Below are 18,941 nucleotides of genomic sequence, written 5' to 3'. Positions count from 1 at the left end.
GACCAGACCAAGTTTGGGGCATGTAGGGCCTTTCTAGTCAGAATTATGGGCCAGACAAAAAGGGAAGACAAATATAGTCATAAAAAAAAAAAAATCCAATCCAAAACACGCCCGTAGAGGGGACTCTGATGAGCAGACCAGACCAAGTTTGGGGCATGTAGGGCCTTTCTAGGCAGAGTTATGGGCCGGACAAAAAGGGAAGAAAAATATGGTCAATTTAAAAAAAATCCAATCCAAAACATGCCCGTAGAGGGGACTCTGATGAGCAGACCAGACCAAGTTTGGGGCATGTAGGGCCTTTCTAGGCAGAGTTATGGGCCAGACAAAAAGGGAAGACAAATATGGTCAAAAATCTTAAAATCCAATCCAAAACACGCCCGTAGAGGGGACTCTGATGAGCAGACCATACCAAGTTTGGGGCATATAGGGCCTTTCTAGGCAGAGTTATGGGCCAGACAAAAAGGGAAGACAAATATAGTCATTAAAAAAAAAAAATCCAATCCAAAACACGCCCGTAGAGGGGACTCTGATGAGCAGACCAGACCAAGTTTGGGGCATGTAGGGCCTTTCTAGGCAGAGTTATGGGCCAGACAAAAAGGGAAGACAAATATGGTCAAAAATCTTAAAATCCAATCCAAAACACGCCCGTAGAGGGGACTCTGATGAGCAGACCAGACCAAGTTTGGGGCATGTAGGGCCTTTCTAGGCAGAGTTATGGGCCAGACAAAAAGGGAAGACAAATATGGTCAAAAATATTAAAATCCAATCCAAAACATGCCCGTAGAGGGGACTCTGATGAGCAGACCAGACCAAGTTTGGGGCATGTAGGGCCTTTCTAGGCAGAGTTATGGGCCGGACAAAAAGGGAAGAAAAATATGGTCAATTTAAAAAAAAATCCAATCCAAAACATGCCCGTAGAGGGGACTCTGATGAGCAGACCAGACCAAGTTTGGGGCATGTAGGGCCTTTCTAGGCAGAGTTATGGGCCGGACAAAAAGGGAAGACAAATATAGTCATTTAAAAAAAAAAATCCAATCCAAAACACGCCCGTAGAGGGGACTCTGATGAGCAGACCAGACCAAGTTTGGGGCATGTAGGGCCTTTCTAGGCAGAGTTATGGGCCGGACAAAAAGGGAAGACAAATATAGTCATTTAAAAAAAAAAATCCAATCCAAAACATGCCCGTAGAGGGGACTCTGATGAGCAGACCAGACCAAGTTTGGGGCATGTAGGGCCTTTCTAGGCAGAGTTATGGGCCAGACAAAAAGGGAAGACAAATATGGTCAAAAATCTTAAAATCCAATCCAAAACACGCCCGTAGAGGGGACTCTGATGAGCAGACCAGACCAAGTTTGGGGCATGTAGGGCCTTTCTAGGCAGAGTTATGGGTCAGACAAAAAGGGAAGACAAATATGGTCAAAAATCTTAAAATCCAATCCAAAACACGCCCGTAGAGGGGACTCTGATGAGCAGACCAGACCAAGTTTGGGGCATGTAGGGCCTTTCTATGCAGAGTTATGGGCCAGACAAAAAGGGAAGACAAATATGGTCAAAAATATTAAAATCCAATCCAAAACATGCCCGTAGAGGGGACTCTGATGAGCAGACCAGACCAAGTTTGGGGCATGTAGGGCCTTTCTAGGCAGAGTTATGGGCCGGACAAAAAGGGAAGAAAAATATGGTCAATTTAAAAAAAAATCCAATCCAAAACATGCCCGTAGAGGGGACTCTGATGAGCAGACCAGACCAAGTTTGGGGCATGTAGGGCCTTTCTAGGCAGAGTTATGGGCCGGACAAAAAGGGAAGACAAATATAGTCATTTAAAAAAAAAAATCCAATCCAAAACACGCCCGTAGAGGGGACTCTGATGAGCAGACCAGACCAAGTTTGGGGCATGTAGGGCCTTTCTAGGCAGAGTTATGGGCCGGACAAAAAGGGAAGACAAATATGGTCAAAAATCTTAAAATCCAATCCAAAACACGCCCGTAGAGGGGACTCTGATGAGCAGACCAGACCAAGGTTGGGGCATGTAGGGCCTTTCTAGGCAGAGTTATGGGCCGGACAAAAAGGGAAGACAAATATGGTCAAAAATCTTAAAATCCAATCCAAAACACGCCCGTAGAGGGGACTCTGATGAGCAGACCAGACCAAGTTTGGGGCATGTAGGGCCTTTCTAGGCAGAGTTATGGGCCGGACAAAAAGGGAAGACAAATATGGTCAAAAATCTTAAAATCCAATCCAAAACACGCCCGTAGAGGGGACTCTGATGAGCAGACCAAGTTTGGGGCATGTAGGGCCTTTCTAGGCAGAGTTATGGGCCGGACAAAAAGGGAAGACAAATATAATCATTTAAAAAAAGAAATCCAATCCAAAACACGCCCGTAGAAGGGACTCTGATGAGCAGACCAGACCAAGTTTGGGGCATGTAGGGCCTTTCTAGGCAGAGTTATGGGCCGGACAAAAAGGGAAGTCAAATATGGTAAAAAAAAAAAAAATCCAATCCAAAACACGCCCGTAGAGGGGACTCTGATGAGCATACCAGACCAAGTTTGGGGCATGTAGGGCCTTTCTAGGCAGAGTTATGGGCCGGACAAAAAGGGAAGTCAAATATGTTCAATTATTTTTTCAATCCAATCCAAAACACGCCCGAAGAGGGGACTCTGAGGAGCAGACCAAGTTTGGGGCATGTAGGGCCTTTCTAGGCAGTTATGGGCCGGACAAAAAGGGAAGTCAAATATGGTCATTTAAAAAAAAAATCCAATCCAAAACATGCCCATAGAGGGGACTCTGACGAGCAGACCAGACCAAGTTTGGGACATGTAGGGCCTTTCTATGCAGAGTTATGGGCCGGACAAAAAGGGAAGACAAATATGGTCAATTTTTTCAAAAATCCAATCCAAAACATGCCCGTAGAGGGGACTCTGATGAGCAGACCAAGTTTGGGGCATGTAGGGCCTTTCTAGGCAGAGTTATGGGCCGGACAATAAGGGAAGTCAAATATGGTCAATTTTTTTGAAAATCCAATCCAAAACACGCCCGTAGAGGGGACTTTGATGAGCAGACCAGACCAAGTTTGGGGCATGTATGGCCTTTCTAGGCAGAGTTATGGGCCGGACAAAAAGGGAAGTCAAATATGGTCAATTTTTTTTTTAATCCAATCCAAAACACACCCGTAGAGGGGACTCTGATGAGCAGACCAGACCAAGTTTGGGGCATGTAGGGCCTTTCTAGGCAGAGTTATGGGTCAGACAAAAAGGGAAGACAAATATGGTCAAAAATCTTAAAATCCAATCCAAAACACGCCCGTAGAGGGGACTCTGATGAGCAGACCAGACCAAGTTTGGGGCATGTAGGGCCTTTCTATGCAGAGTTATGGGCCGGACAAAAAGGGAAGTCAAATATGGTCATTTTTTTTTTAAATCCAATCCAAAACACACCCGTAGAGGGGACTCTGATGAGCAGACCAGACCAAGTTTGGGGCATGTAGGGCCTTTCTAGGCAGAGTTATGGGCCAGACAAAAAGGGAAGACAAATATGGTCAAAAATATTAAAATCCAATCCAAAACATGCCCGTAGAGGGGACTCTGATGAGCAGACCAGACCAAGTTTGGGGCATGTAGGGCCTTTCTAGGCAGAGTTATGGGCCGGACAAAAAGGGAAGAAAAATATGGTCAATTAAAAAAAAAATCCAATCCAAAACATGCCCGTAGAGGGGACTCTGATGAGCAGACCAGACCAAGTTTGGGGCATGTAGGGCCTTTCTAGGCAGAGTTATGGGCCGGATAAAAAGGGAAGACAAATATGGTCAATTTAAAAAAAAATCCAATCCAAAACATGCCCGTAGAGGGGACTCTGATGAGCAGACCAGACCAAGTTTGGGGCATGTAGGGCCTTTCTAGGCAGAGTTATGGGCCGGATAAAAAGGGAAGACAAATATGGTCAATTTAAAAAAAAATCCAATCCAAAACATGCCCGTAGAGGGGACTCTGATGAGCAGACCAGACCAAGTTTGGGGCATGTAGGGCCTTTCTAGGCAGAGTTATGGGCCGGACAAAAAGGGAAGACAAATATAGTCATTTAAAAAAAAAAATCCAATCCAAAACACGCCCGTAGAGGGGACTCTGATGAGCAGACCAGACCAAGTTTGGGGCATGTAGGGCCTTTCTAGGCAGAGTTATGGGCCGGACAAAAAGGGAAGACAAATATGGTCAAAAATCTTAAAATCCAATCCAAAACACGCCCGTAGAGGGGACTCTGATGAGCAGACCAGACCAAGGTTGGGGCATGTAGGGCCTTTCTAGGCAGAGTTATGGGCCGGACAAAAAGGGAAGACAAATATGGTCAAAAATCTTAAAATCCAATCCAAAACACGCCCGTAGAGGGGACTCTGATGAGCAGACCAGACCAAGTTTGGGGCATGTAGGGCCTTTCTAGGCAGAGTTATGGGCCGGACAAAAAGGGAAGACAAATATGGTCAAAAATCTTAAAATCCAATCCAAAACACGCCCGTAGAGGGGACTCTGATGAGCAGACCAAGTTTGGGGCATGTAGGGCCTTTCTAGGCAGAGTTATGGGCCGGACAAAAAGGGAAGACAAATATAATCATTTAAAAAAAGAAATCCAATCCAAAACACGCCCGTAGAAGGGACTCTGATGAGCAGACCAGACCAAGTTTGGGGCATGTAGGGCCTTTCTAGGCAGAGTTATGGGCCGGACAAAAAGGGAAGTCAAATATGGTAAAAAAAAAAAAAATCCAATCCAAAACACGCCCGTAGAGGGGACTCTGATGAGCATACCAGACCAAGTTTGGGGCATGTAGGGCCTTTCTAGGCAGAGTTATGGGCCGGACAAAAAGGGAAGTCAAATATGTTCAATTATTTTTTCAATCCAATCCAAAACACGCCCGAAGAGGGGACTCTGAGGAGCAGACCAAGTTTGGGGCATGTAGGGCCTTTCTAGGCAGTTATGGGCCGGACAAAAAGGGAAGTCAAATATGGTCATTTAAAAAAAAAATCCAATCCAAAACATGCCCATAGAGGGGACTCTGACGAGCAGACCAGACCAAGTTTGGGACATGTAGGGCCTTTCTATGCAGAGTTATGGGCCGGACAAAAAGGGAAGACAAATATGGTCAATTTTTTCAAAAATCCAATCCAAAACATGCCCGTAGAGGGGACTCTGATGAGCAGACCAAGTTTGGGGCATGTAGGGCCTTTCTAGGCAGAGTTATGGGCCGGACAATAAGGGAAGTCAAATATGGTCAATTTTTTTGAAAATCCAATCCAAAACACGCCCGTAGAGGGGACTTTGATGAGCAGACCAGACCAAGTTTGGGGCATGTATGGCCTTTCTAGGCAGAGTTATGGGCCGGACAAAAAGGGAAGTCAAATATGGTCAATTTTTTTTTTAATCCAATCCAAAACACACCCGTAGAGGGGACTCTGATGAGCAGACCAGACCAAGTTTGGGGCATGTAGGGCCTTTCTAGGCAGAGTTATGGGTCAGACAAAAAGGGAAGACAAATATGGTCAAAAATCTTAAAATCCAATCCAAAACACGCCCGTAGAGGGGACTCTGATGAGCAGACCAGACCAAGTTTGGGGCATGTAGGGCCTTTCTATGCAGAGTTATGGGCCGGACAAAAAGGGAAGTCAAATATGGTCATTTTTTTTTTAAATCCAATCCAAAACACACCCGTAGAGGGGACTCTGATGAGCAGACCAGACCAAGTTTGGGGCATGTAGGGCCTTTCTAGGCAGAGTTATGGGCCAGACAAAAAGGGAAGACAAATATGGTCAAAAATATTAAAATCCAATCCAAAACATGCCCGTAGAGGGGACTCTGATGAGCAGACCAGACCAAGTTTGGGGCATGTAGGGCCTTTCTAGGCAGAGTTATGGGCCGGACAAAAAGGGAAGAAAAATATGGTCAATTAAAAAAAAAATCCAATCCAAAACATGCCCGTAGAGGGGACTCTGATGAGCAGACCAGACCAAGTTTGGGGCATGTAGGGCCTTTCTAGGCAGAGTTATGGGCCGGATAAAAAGGGAAGACAAATATGGTCAATTTAAAAAAAAATCCAATCCAAAACATGCCCGTAGAGGGGACTCTGATGAGCAGACCAGACCAAGTTTGGGGCATGTAGGGCCTTTCTAGGCAGAGTTATGGGCCGGATAAAAAGGGAAGACAAATATGGTCAATTTAAAAAAAAATCCAATCCAAAACATGCCCGTAGAGGGGACTCTGATGAGCAGACCAGACCAAGTTTGGGGCATGTAGGGCCTTTCTAGGCAGAGTTATGGGCCAGACAAAAAGGGAAGACAAATATGGTCAAAAATCTTAAAATCCAATCCAAAACACGCCCGTAGAGGGGACTCTGATGAGCAGACCAGACCAAGTTTGGGGCATGTAGGGCCTTTCTAGGCAGAGTTATGGGCCGGACAAAAAGGGAAGACAAATATAGTCATTTAAAAAAAAAAATCCAATCCAAAACACGCCCGTAGAGGGGACTCTGATGAGCAGACCAGACCAAGTTTGGGGCATGTAGGGCCTTTCTAGGCAGAGTTATGGGCCAGACAAAAAGGGAAGACAAATATGGTCAAAAATCTTAAAATCCAATCCAAAACACGCCCGTAGAGGGGACTCTGATGAGCAGACCAGACCAAGTTTGGGGCATGTAGGGCCTTTCTAGGCAGAGTTATGGGCCAGACAAAAAGGGAAGACAAATATGGTCAAAAATCTTAAAATCCAATCCAAAACACGCCCGTAGAGGGGACTCTGATGAGCAGACCAGACCAAGTTTGGGGCATGCAGGGCCTTTCTAGGCAGAGTTATGGGCCAGACAAAAAGGGAAGACAAATATGGTCAAAAATCTTAAAATCCAATCCAAAACACGCCCGTAGAGGGGACTCTGATGAGCAGACCAGACCAAGTTTGGGGCATGTAGGGCCTTTCTAGGCAGAGTTATGGGCCGGACAAAAAGGGAAGAAAAATATAGTCATTTAAAAAAAAAAATCCAATCCAAAACACGCCCGTAGAGGGGACTCTGATGAGCAGACCAGACCAAGTTTGGGGCATGTAGGGCCTTTCTAGGCAGAGTTATGGGCCAGACAAAAAGGGAAGACAAATATGGTCAAAAATCTTAAAATCCAATCCAAAACACGCCCGTAGAGGGGACTCTGATGAGCAGACCAGACCAAGTTTGGGGCATGTAGGGCCTTTCTAGGCAGAGTTATGGGCCAGACAAAAAGGGAAGACAAATATGGTCAAAAATCTTAAAATCCAATCCAAAACACGCCCGTAGAGGGGACTCTGATGAGCAGACCAGACCAAGTTTGGGGCATGTAGGGCCTTTCTAGGCAGAGTTATGGGCCAGACAAAAAGGGAAGATAAATATGGTCAAAAATCTTAAAATACAATCCAAAACACGCCCGTAGAGGGGACTCTGATGAGCAGACCAGACCAAGTTTGGGGCATGTAGGGCCTTTCTAGGCAGAGTTATGGGCCAGACAAAAAGGGAAGACAAATATGGTCAAAAATCTTAAAATCCAATCCAAAACACGCCCGTAGAGGGGACTCTGATGAGCAGACCAGACCAAGTTTGGGGCATGTAGGGCCTTTCTATGCAGAGTTATGGGCCAGACAAAAAGGGAAGACAAATATGGTCAAAAATCTTAAAATCCAATCCAAAACACGCCCATAGAGGGGACTCTGATGAGCAGACCAGACCAAGTTTGGGGCATGTAGGGCCTTTCTAGGCAGAGTTATGGGCCAGACAAAAAGGGAAGACAAATATGGTCAAAAATCTTAAAATCCAATCCAAAACACGCCCGTAGAGGGGACTCTGATGAGCAGACCATACCAAGTTTGGGGCATGTAGGGCCTTTCTAGGCAGAGTTATGGGCCAGACAAAAAGGGAAGTCAAATATGGTAAAAAAAAAAAAAATCCAATCCAAAACACGCCCGTAGAGGGGACTCTGATGAGCATACCAGACCAAGTTTGGGGCATGTAGGGCCTTTCTAGGCAGAGTTATGGGCCGGACAAAAAGGGAAGTCAAATATGTTCAATTATTTTTTCAATCCAATCCAAAACACGCCCGAAGAGGGGACTCTGAGGAGCAGACCAAGTTTGGGGCATGTAGGGCCTTTCTAGGCAGTTATGGGCCGGACAAAAAGGGAAGTCAAATATGGTCATTTAAAAAAAAAATCCAATCCAAAACATGCCCATAGAGGGGACTCTGACGAGCAGACCAGACCAAGTTTGGGACATGTAGGGCCTTTCTATGCAGAGTTATGGGCCGGACAAAAAGGGAAGACAAATATGGTCAATTTTTTCAAAAATCCAATCCAAAACATTCCCGTAGAGGGGACTCTGATGAGCAGACCAAGTTTGGGGCATGTAGGGCCTTTCTAGGCAGAGTTATGGGCCGGACAATAAGGGAAGTCAAATATGGTCAATTTTTTTGAAAATCCAATCCAAAACACGCCCGTAGAGGGGACTTTGATGAGCAGACCAGACCAAGTTTGGGGCATGTATGGCCTTTCTAGGCAGAGTTATGGGCCGGACAAAAAGGGAAGTCAAATATGGTCAATTTTTTTTTTAATCCAATCCAAAACACACCCGTAGAGGGGACTCTGATGAGCAGACCAGACCAAGTTTGGGGCATGTAGGGCCTTTCTAGGCAGAGTTATGGGTCAGACAAAAAGGGAAGACAAATATGGTCAAAAATCTTAAAATCCAATCCAAAACACGCCCGTAGAGGGGACTCTGATGAGCAGACCAGACCAAGTTTGGGGCATGTAGGGCCTTTCTATGCAGAGTTATGGGCCGGACAAAAAGGGAAGTCAAATATGGTCAATTTTTTTTTAAATCCAATCCAAAACACACCCGTAGAGGGGACTCTGATGAGCAGACCAGACCAAGTTTGGGGCATATAGGGCCTTTCTAGGCAGAGTTATGGGCCAGACAAAAAGGGAAGACAAATATGGTCAAAAATATTAAAATCCAATCCAAAACATGCCCGTAGAGGGGACTCTGATGAGCAGACCAGACCAAGTTTGGGGCATGTAGGGCCTTTCTAGGCAGAGTTATGGGCCGGACAAAAAGGGAAGAAAAATATGGTCAATTTAAAAAAAAATCCAATCCAAAACATGCCCGTAGAGGGGACTCTGATGAGCAGACCAGACCAAGTTTGGGGCATGTAGGGCCTTTCTAGGCAGAGTTATGGGCCGGATAAAAAGGGAAGACAAATATGGTCAATTTAAAAAAAAATCCAATCCAAAACATGCCCGTAGAGGGGACTCTGATGAGCAGACCAGACCAAGTTTGGGGCATGTAGGGCCTTTCTAGGCAGAGTTATGGGCCGGATAAAAAGGGAAGACAAATATGGTCAATTTAAAAAAAAATCCAATCCAAAACATGCCCGTAGAGGGGACTCTGATGAGCAGACCAGACCAAGTTTGGGGCATGTAGGGCCTTTCTAGGCAGAGTTATGGGCCAGACAAAAAGGGAAGACAAATATGGTCAAAAATCTTAAAATCCAATCCAAAACACGCCCGTAGAGGGGACTCTGATGAGCAGACCAGACCAAGTTTGGGGCATGTAGGGCCTTTCTAGGCAGAGTTATGGGCCGGACAAAAAGGGAAGACAAATATAGTCATTTAAAAAAAAAAATCCAATCCAAAACACGCCCGTAGAGGGGACTCTGATGAGCAGACCAGACCAAGTTTGGGGCATGTAGGGCCTTTCTAGGCAGAGTTATGGGCCAGACAAAAAGGGAAGACAAATATGGTCAAAAATCTTAAAATCCAATCCAAAACACGCCCGTAGAGGGGACTCTGATGAGCAGACCAGACCAAGTTTGGGGCATGTAGGGCCTTTCTAGGCAGAGTTATGGGCCAGACAAAAAGGGAAGACAAATATGGTCAAAAATCTTAAAATCCAATCCAAAACACGCCCGTAGAGGGGACTCTGATGAGCAGACCAGACCAAGTTTGGGGCATGCAGGGCCTTTCTAGGCAGAGTTATGGGCCAGACAAAAAGGGAAGACAAATATGGTCAAAAATCTTAAAATCCAATCCAAAACACGCCCGTAGAGGGGACTCTGATGAGCAGACCAGACCAAGTTTGGGGCATGTAGGGCCTTTCTAGGCAGAGTTATGGGCCAGACAAAAAGGGAAGACAAATATGGTCAAAAATCTTAAAATCCAATCCAAAACACGCCCGTAGAGGGGACTCTGATGAGCAGACCAGACCAAGTTTGGGGCATGTAGGGCCTTTCTAGGCAGAGTTATGGGCCGGACAAAAAGGGAAGAAAAATATAGTCATTTAAAAAAAAAAATCCAATCCAAAACACGCCCGTAGAGGGGACTCTGATGAGCAGACCAGACCAAGTTTGGGGCATGTAGGGCCTTTCTAGGCAGAGTTATGGGCCAGACAAAAAGGGAAGACAAATATGGTCAAAAATCTTAAAATCCAATCCAAAACACGCCCGTAGAGGGGACTCTGATGAGCAGACCAGACCAAGTTTGGGGCATGTAGGGCCTTTCTAGGCAGAGTTATGGGCCAGACAAAAAGGGAAGACAAATATGGTCAAAAATCTTAAAATCCAATCCAAAACACGCCCATAGAGGGGACTCTGATGAGCAGACCAGACCAAGTTTGGGGCATGTAGGGCCTTTCTAGGCAGAGTTATGGGCCAGACAAAAAGGGAAGACAAATATGGTCAAAAATCTTAAAATCCAATCCAAAACACGCCCGTAGAGGGGACTCTGATGAGCAGACCAGACCAAGTTTGGGGCATGTAGGGCCTTTCTAGGCAGAGTTATGGGCCGGACAAAAAGGGAAGACAAATATAGTCATTTAAAAAAAAAAATCCAATCCAAAACACGCCCGTAGAGGGGACTCTGATGAGCAGACCAGACCAAGTTTGGGGCATGTAGGGCCTTTCTAGGCAGAGTTATGGGCCAGACAAAAAGGGAAGACAAATATGGTCAAAAATCTTAAAATCCAATCCAAAACACGCCCGTAGAGGGGACTCTGATGAGCAGACCAGACCAAGTTTGGGGCATGTAGGGCCTTTCTAGGCAGAGTTATGGGCCAGACAAAAAGGGAAGACAAATATGGTCAAAAATCTTAAAATCCAATCCAAAACACGCCCGTAGAGGGGACTCTGATGAGCAGACCAGACCAAGTTTGGGGCATGCAGGGCCTTTCTAGGCAGAGTTATGGGCCAGACAAAAAGGGAAGACAAATATGGTCAAAAATCTTAAAATCCAATCCAAAACACGCCCGTAGAGGGGACTCTGATGAGCAGACCAGACCAAGTTTGGGGCATGTAGGGCCTTTCTAGGCAGAGTTATGGGCCGGACAAAAAGGGAAGAAAAATATAGTCATTTAAAAAAAAAAATCCAATCCAAAACACGCCCGTAGAGGGGACTCTGATGAGCAGACCAGACCAAGTTTGGGGCATGTAGGGCCTTTCTAGGCAGAGTTATGGGCCAGACAAAAAGGGAAGACAAATATGGTCAAAAATCTTAAAATCCAATCCAAAACACGCCCGTAGAGGGGACTCTGATGAGCAGACCAGACCAAGTTTGGGGCATGTAGGGCCTTTCTAGGCAGAGTTATGGGCCAGACAAAAAGGGAAGACAAATATGGTCAAAAATCTTAAAATCCAATCCAAAACACGCCCGTAGAGGGGACTCTGATGAGCAGACCAGACCAAGTTTGGGGCATGTAGGGCCTTTCTAGGCAGAGTTATGGGCCAGACAAAAAGGGAAGATAAATATGGTCAAAAATCTTAAAATACAATCCAAAACACGCCCGTAGAGGGGACTCTGATGAGCAGACCAGACCAAGTTTGGGGCATGTAGGGCCTTTCTAGGCAGAGTTATGGGCCAGACAAAAAGGGAAGACAAATATGGTCAAAAATCTTAAAATCCAATCCAAAACACGCCCGTAGAGGGGACTCTGATGAGCAGACCAGACCAAGTTTGGGGCATGTAGGGCCTTTCTATGCAGAGTTATGGGCCAGACAAAAAGGGAAGACAAATATGGTCAAAAATCTTAAAATCCAATCCAAAACACGCCCATAGAGGGGACTCTGATGAGCAGACCAGACCAAGTTTGGGGCATGTAGGGCCTTTCTAGGCAGAGTTATGGGCCAGACAAAAAGGGAAGACAAATATGGTCAAAAATCTTAAAATCCAATCCAAAACACGCCCGTAGAGGGGACTCTGATGAGCAGACCATACCAAGTTTGGGGCATGTAGGGCCTTTCTAGGCAGAGTTATGGGCCAGACAAAAAGGGAAGTCAAATATGGTAAAAAAAAAAAAAATCCAATCCAAAACACGCCCGTAGAGGGGACTCTGATGAGCATACCAGACCAAGTTTGGGGCATGTAGGGCCTTTCTAGGCAGAGTTATGGGCCGGACAAAAAGGGAAGTCAAATATGTTCAATTATTTTTTCAATCCAATCCAAAACACGCCCGAAGAGGGGACTCTGAGGAGCAGACCAAGTTTGGGGCATGTAGGGCCTTTCTAGGCAGTTATGGGCCGGACAAAAAGGGAAGTCAAATATGGTCATTTAAAAAAAAAATCCAATCCAAAACATGCCCATAGAGGGGACTCTGACGAGCAGACCAGACCAAGTTTGGGACATGTAGGGCCTTTCTATGCAGAGTTATGGGCCGGACAAAAAGGGAAGACAAATATGGTCAATTTTTTCAAAAATCCAATCCAAAACATTCCCGTAGAGGGGACTCTGATGAGCAGACCAAGTTTGGGGCATGTAGGGCCTTTCTAGGCAGAGTTATGGGCCGGACAATAAGGGAAGTCAAATATGGTCAATTTTTTTGAAAATCCAATCCAAAACACGCCCGTAGAGGGGACTTTGATGAGCAGACCAGACCAAGTTTGGGGCATGTATGGCCTTTCTAGGCAGAGTTATGGGCCGGACAAAAAGGGAAGTCAAATATGGTCAATTTTTTTTTTAATCCAATCCAAAACACACCCGTAGAGGGGACTCTGATGAGCAGACCAGACCAAGTTTGGGGCATGTAGGGCCTTTCTAGGCAGAGTTATGGGTCAGACAAAAAGGGAAGACAAATATGGTCAAAAATCTTAAAATCCAATCCAAAACACGCCCGTAGAGGGGACTCTGATGAGCAGACCAGACCAAGTTTGGGGCATGTAGGGCCTTTCTATGCAGAGTTATGGGCCGGACAAAAAGGGAAGTCAAATATGGTCAATTTTTTTTTAAATCCAATCCAAAACACACCCGTAGAGGGGACTCTGATGAGCAGACCAGACCAAGTTTGGGGCATATAGGGCCTTTCTAGGCAGAGTTATGGGCCAGACAAAAAGGGAAGACAAATATGGTCAAAAATATTAAAATCCAATCCAAAACATGCCCGTAGAGGGGACTCTGATGAGCAGACCAGACCAAGTTTGGGGCATGTAGGGCCTTTCTAGGCAGAGTTATGGGCCGGACAAAAAGGGAAGAAAAATATGGTCAATTTAAAAAAAAATCCAATCCAAAACATGCCCGTAGAGGGGACTCTGATGAGCAGACCAGACCAAGTTTGGGGCATGTAGGGCCTTTCTAGGCAGAGTTATGGGCCGGATAAAAAGGGAAGACAAATATGGTCAATTTAAAAAAAAATCCAATCCAAAACATGCCCGTAGAGGGGACTCTGATGAGCAGACCAGACCAAGTTTGGGGCATGTAGGGCCTTTCTAGGCAGAGTTATGGGCCGGATAAAAAGGGAAGACAAATATGGTCAATTTAAAAAAAAATCCAATCCAAAACATGCCCGTAGAGGGGACTCTGATGAGCAGACCAGACCAAGTTTGGGGCATGTAGGGCCTTTCTAGGCAGAGTTATGGGCCAGACAAAAAGGGAAGACAAATATGGTCAAAAATCTTAAAATCCAATCCAAAACACGCCCGTAGAGGGGACTCTGATGAGCAGACCAGACCAAGTTTGGGGCATGTAGGGCCTTTCTAGGCAGAGTTATGGGCCGGACAAAAAGGGAAGACAAATATAGTCATTTAAAAAAAAAAATCCAATCCAAAACACGCCCGTAGAGGGGACTCTGATGAGCAGACCAGACCAAGTTTGGGGCATGTAGGGCCTTTCTAGGCAGAGTTATGGGCCAGACAAAAAGGGAAGACAAATATGGTCAAAAATCTTAAAATCCAATCCAAAACACGCCCGTAGAGGGGACTCTGATGAGCAGACCAGACCAAGTTTGGGGCATGTAGGGCCTTTCTAGGCAGAGTTATGGGCCAGACAAAAAGGGAAGACAAATATGGTCAAAAATCTTAAAATCCAATCCAAAACACGCCCGTAGAGGGGACTCTGATGAGCAGACCAGACCAAGTTTGGGGCATGCAGGGCCTTTCTAGGCAGAGTTATGGGCCAGACAAAAAGGGAAGACAAATATGGTCAAAAATCTTAAAATCCAATCCAAAACACGCCCGTAGAGGGGACTCTGATGAGCAGACCAGACCAAGTTTGGGGCATGTAGGGCCTTTCTAGGCAGAGTTATGGGCCAGACAAAAAGGGAAGACAAATATGGTCAAAAATCTTAAAATCCAATCCAAAACACGCCCGTAGAGGGGACTCTGATGAGCAGACCAGACCAAGTTTGGGGCATGTAGGGCCTTTCTAGGCAGAGTTATGGGCCGGACAAAAAGGGAAGAAAAATATAGTCATTTAAAAAAAAAAATCCAATCCAAAACACGCCCGTAGAGGGGACTCTGATGAGCAGACCAGACCAAGTTTGGGGCATGTAGGGCCTTTCTAGGCAGAGTTATGGGCCAGACAAAAAGGGAAGACAAATATGGTCAAAAATCTTAAAATCCAATCCAAAACACGCCCGTAGAGGGGACTCTGATGAGCAGACCAGACCAAGTTTGGGGCATGTAGGGCCTTTCTAGGCAGAGTTATGGGCCAGACAAAAAGGGAAGACAAATATGGTCAAAAATCTTAAAATCCAATCCAAAACACGCCCATAGAGGGGACTCTGATGAGCAGACCAGACCAAGTTTGGGGCATGTAGGGCCTTTCTAGGCAGAGTTATGGGCCAGACAAAAAGGGAAGACAAATATGGTCAAAAATCTTAAAATCCAATCCAAAACACGCCCGTAGAGGGGACTCTGATGAGCAGACCAGACCAAGTTTGGGGCATGTAGGGCCTTTCTAGGCAGAGTTATGGGCCGGACAAAAAGGGAAGACAAATATAGTCATTTAAAAAAAAAAATCCAATCCAAAACACGCCCGTAGAGGGGACTCTGATGAGCAGACCAGACCAAGTTTGGGGCATGTAGGGCCTTTCTAGGCAGAGTTATGGGCCAGACAAAAAGGGAAGACAAATATGGTCAAAAATCTTAAAATCCAATCCAAAACACGCCCGTAGAGGGGACTCTGATGAGCAGACCAGACCAAGTTTGGGGCATGTAGGGCCTTTCTAGGCAGAGTTATGGGCCAGACAAAAAGGGAAGACAAATATGGTCAAAAATCTTAAAATCCAATCCAAAACACGCCCGTAGAGGGGACTCTGATGAGCAGACCAGACCAAGTTTGGGGCATGTAGGGCCTTTCTATGCAGAGTTATGGGCCAGACAAAAAGGGAAGACAAATATGGTCAAAAATCTTAAAATCCAATCCAAAACACGCCCATAGAGGGGACTCTGATGAGCAGACCAGACCAAGTTTGGGGCATGTAGGGCCTTTCTAGGCAGAGTTATGGGCCAGACAAAAAGGGAAGACAAATATGGTCAAAAATCTTAAAATCCAATCCAAAACACGCCCGTAGAGGGGACTCTGATGAGCAGACCATACCAAGTTTGGGGCATATAGGGCCTTTCTAGGCAGAGTTATGGGCCAGACAAAAAGGGAAGACAAATATGGTCAAAAATATTAAAATCCAATCCAAAATATGTCCGTAGAGGGGACTCTGATGAGCAGACCAGACCAAGTTTGGGGCATGTAGGGCCTTTCTAGGCAGAGTTATGGGCCGGACAAAAAGGGAAGAAAAATATGGTCAATTAAAAAAAAAATCCAATCCAAAACATGCCCGTAGAGGGGACTCTGATGAGCAGACCAGACCAAGTTTGGGGCATGTAGGGCCTTTCTAGGCAGAGTTATGGGCCGGATAAAAAGGGAAGACAAATATGGTCATTTAAAAAAAAAAATCCAATCCAAAACACGCCCGTAGAGGGGACTCTGATGAGCAGACCAGACCAAGTTTGGGGCATGTAGGGCCTTTCTAGGCAGAGTTATGGGCCAGACAAAAAGGGAAGACAAATATGGTCAAAAATCTTAAAATCCAATCCAAAACACGCCCGTAGAGGGGACTCTGATGAGCAGACCAGACCAAGTTTGGGGCATGTAGGGCCTTTCTATGCAGAGTTATGGGCCAGACAAAAAGGGAAGACAAATATGGTCAAAAATCTTAAAATCCAATCCAAAACACGCCCGTAGAGGGGACTCTGATGAGCAGACCATACCAAGTTTGGGGCATATAGGGCCTTTCTAGGCAGAGTTATGGGCCAGACAAAAAGGGAAGACAAATATAGTCATAAAAAAAAAAAAATCCAATCCAAAACACGCCCGTAGAGGGGACTCTGATGAGCAGACCAGACCAAGTTTGGGGCATGTAGGGCCTTTCTAGGCAGAGTTATGGGCCAGACAAAAAGGGAAGACAAATATGGTCAAAAATCTTAAAATCCAATCCAAAACACGCCCGTAGAGGGGACTCTGATGAGCAGACCATACCAAGTTTGGGGCATATAGGGCCTTTCTAGGCAGAGTTATGGGCCAGACAAAAAGGGAAGACAAATATAGTCATAAAAAAAAAAAAATCCAATCCAAAACACGCCCGTAGAGGGGACTCTGATGAGCAGACCAGACCAAGTTTGGGGCATGTAGGGCCTTTCTAGGCAGAGTTATGGGCCAGACAAAAAGGGAAGACAAATATGGTCAAAAATCTTAAAATCCAATCCAAAACACGCCCGTAGAGGGGACTCTGATGAGCAGACCAGACCAAGTTTGGGGCATGTAGGGCCTTTCTAGGCAGAGTTATGGGCCAGACAAAAAGGGAAGACAAATATGGTCAAAAATCTTAAAATCCAATCCAAAACACGCCCGTAGAGGGGACTCTGATGAGCAGACCAGACCAAGTTTGGGGCATGTAGGGCCTTTCTAGGCAGAGTTATGGGCCAGACAAAAAGGGAAGACAAATATGGTCAAAAATCTTAAAATCCAATCCAAAACACGCCCGTAGAGGGGACTCTGATGAGCAGACCAGACCAAGTTTGGGGCATGTAGGGCCTTTCTATGCAGAGTTATGGGCCAGACAAAAAGGGAAGACAAATATGGTCAAAAATCTTAAAATCCAATCCAAAACACGCCCGTAGAGGGGACTCTGATGAGCAGACCATACCAAGTTTGGGGCATATAGGGCCTTTCTAGGCAGAGTTATGGGCCAGACAAAAAGGGAAGACAAATATAGTCATAAAAAAAAAAAAATCCAATCCAAAACACGCCCGTAGAGGGGACTCTGATGAGCAGACCAGACCAAGTTTGGGGCATGTAGGGCCTTTCTAGGCAGAGTTATGGGCCAGACAAAAAGGGAAGACAAATATGGTCAAAAATCTTAAAATCCAATCCAAAACACGCCCGTAGAGGGGACTCTGATGAGCAGACCATACCAAGTTTGGGGCATATAGGGCCTTTCTAGGCAGAGTTATGGGCCAGACAAAAAGGGAAGACAAATATAGTCATAAAAAAAAAAAAATCCAATCCAAAACACGCCCGTAGAGGGGACTCTGATGAGCAGACCAGACCAAGTTTGGGGCATGTAGGGCCTTTCTAGGCAGAGTTATGGGCCAGACAAAAAGGGAAGACAAATATGGTCAAAAATCTTAAAATCCAATCCAAAACACGCCCGTAGAGGGGACTCTGATGAGCAGACCAGACCAAGTTTGGGGCATGTAGGGCCTTTCTAGGCAGAGTTATGGGCCAGACAAAAAGGGAAGACAAATATGGTCAAAAATCTTAAAATCCAATCCAAAACACGCCCGTAGAGGGGACTCTGATGAGCAGACCAGACCAAGTTTGGGGCATGTAGGGCCTTTCTAGGCAGAGTTATGGGCCAGACAAAAAGGGAAGACAAATATGGTCAAAAATCTTTAAATCCAATCCAAAACACGCCCGTAGAGGGGACTCTGATGAGCAGACCAGACCAAGTTTGGGGCATGTAGGGCCTTTCTAGGCAGAGTTATGGGCCGGACAAAAAGGGAAGAAAAATATAGTCATTTAAAAAAAAAAATCCAATCCAAAACACGCCCGTAGAGGGGACTCTGATGAGCAGACCAGACCAAGTTTGGGGCATGTAGGGCCTTTCTAGGCAGAGTTATGGGCCAGACAAAAAGGGAAGACAAATATGGTCAAAAATCTTAAAATCCAATCCAAAACACGCCCGTAGAGGGGACTCTGATGAGCAGACCAGACCAAGTTTGGGGCATGTAGGGCCTTTCTAGGCAGAGTTATGGGCCAGACAAAAAGGGAAGACAAATATGGTCAAAAATCTTAAAATCCAATCCAAAACACGCCCGTAGAGGGGACTCTGATGAGCAGACCAGACCAAGTTTGGGGCATGTAGGGCCTTTCTAGGCAGAGTTATGGGCCAGACAAAAAGGGAAGACAAATATGGTCAAAAATATTAAAATCCAATCCAAAACATGCCCGTAGAGGGGACTCTGATGAGCAGACCAGACCAAGTTTGGGGCATGTAGGGCCTTTCTAGGCAGAGTTATGGGCCGGACAAAAAGGGAAGAAAAATATGGTCAATTTAAAAAAAAATCCAATCCAAAACATGCCCGTAGAGGGGACTCTGATGAGCAGACCAGACCAAGTTTGGGGCATGTAGG

Source organism: Osmerus eperlanus, unplaced genomic scaffold, assembly GCF_963692335.1.
Source record: "Osmerus eperlanus unplaced genomic scaffold, fOsmEpe2.1 SCAFFOLD_58, whole genome shotgun sequence".
NCBI classification, from domain to species: Eukaryota; Metazoa; Chordata; class Actinopteri; order Osmeriformes; family Osmeridae; genus Osmerus; species Osmerus eperlanus.
The sequence above is the reverse complement of the archived record's forward strand: the minus strand, read 5'-3'. Positions refer to the sequence as shown.